Below are 1,783 nucleotides of genomic sequence, written 5' to 3' on the forward strand. Positions count from 1 at the left end.
AACCATGCAGCTATTATTTTCCAGTGGCTTTGTTATGCATATATTTAACCATATTAGCTGATGCTAAGCAAAATGAATTCCAAGATATGGAACCAGATTTTTTTTTCATTTGTGGTTGTTGTTTTTGATGAACTATGTGATTTCTGTTTTCTTTGGGGTTTTCCCCTATGGTTTATCCCTGCTGTATGGTGAAACAATGGTGAGACAAAGGACAAAAGGCAAACCAATGCAATAGCAATACTCACAAGACAATATGTTGGAAATGTACTTTACAACTTGTGAGGGGTGAAGGGGTGAAGGAAAACTGTGAGAAAAATGAGGGAGGGGTAACAAGTTTGAAATGTTTTTTATTCACTACCTTACAGTTAGTGTAAAGTCACTGTACATCAATTTGATAATAAAATTGAAAAAATAAGCTGTGTAAAATGTAATTTTACTTTATTGGCACAGTAAATATTATTCTTTATGTAGTAACATTTTAAAAATCAATAATATTTGGCTTCTAATTTGAATTAATTACCCCTTATTTATCAGAGGTTCATCAACTTGAATGTTATCCAACTAGACACTATTTTCACAATATACTTGCCAAATTTTTCAAAAAAGAATAAATTTAGTACTTTCTCATTCTAAAACAGAAAACAGGGTCTGGGAAGATGGCTCAGTGGTAGAGCGCTTGCCTTGCATGCCTGAGGCCCTGGGTTCGATTTCTCAGCACCACATAAGCAAAAAGAAAAAAGCCAGAAGCTCAAGTGGTAGAGCGCTAGCCTTGAGCTGAAGAGCTGAGGGACAGCGCCCAGGCCAAGAGTTCAGGCCCCACGACCGGACCTAGTTTAATACTATGGAAACCCATAATTTTAAAAGTAAGTAAGTTTTTAAGAGGACAGAATAAATGTGTTCTTCAAAATTCCTATGACTAACAACTACTCATTTTTAAATTCTCAACATTCCTAAGAGATTCAAAACAGTACTTGTTTGCATGTTAATTAATTCTGCAATAGATGCAGTTTCCAATGGGGTGTCCAGATTGAGAAGTAAACAGAAAAATAGCCACATTCTTGTAGAGGATAAAACTGTGAAGCATGTGTAATAATTAATTCTTCAAGAGTAAGCAATTGTTTATAAGAGTAAGCTATTATGTCTATGACCATCAATCCCAAGATTTATGTCATAAAGTCATCCTAGCCCAACAGTTTCCAACTTGTAAGGGACACCTTAAAATTCCTTAATTCACATTATGAATACCTTATCTCTATTTTGAAAAAATACTACACCTCTGCTAATGTGACACCCTCCTTGTTCTGAAAAGAACACCACAATAAACTGAGCTGCATCATTTTTCCTCCACTGGTATTTTTGAGATCAGAACACTTGCAAATATTATTTATATTTAGACTTTTTTAACTATCATAGATATTCAGTATGCTAAGATAGGAAAATTATGATTCAAAGCCCACCCAGGCAGGAAGGTTTCTTAGAATCTTATCTCCAAAAAACTTCTCTGCAAAAGCCAGACTCAAGTGGCACTGAGGTTGAAGTGGTAGGGCTTGAGCCTTGAGCATAAACAGGATCAGAGACCCTGTCCATGCCAAGATTTCAAGTTCTAGGATGAACCAATAAAAACAAACTGAAAAAAACCCCAAACCTAGCATTTTTCTCCATGTATACAGAGGCACGTAAATAAGGAAATGGCTTCCTGTGGTACATATAGGTAGAAGAAAGAAGATGTCACACAATTACTCTCTTCATACCATATTAAACCAAACCTTTAAAAATTGGTTTT

The sequence above is a fragment of the Dipodomys merriami genome, unplaced genomic scaffold, assembly GCF_024711535.1.
Source record: "Dipodomys merriami isolate MVZ:Mamm:240054 unplaced genomic scaffold, mDipMer1.0.p SCAF_1539, whole genome shotgun sequence".
Classification (NCBI taxonomy): domain Eukaryota; kingdom Metazoa; phylum Chordata; class Mammalia; order Rodentia; family Heteromyidae; genus Dipodomys; species Dipodomys merriami.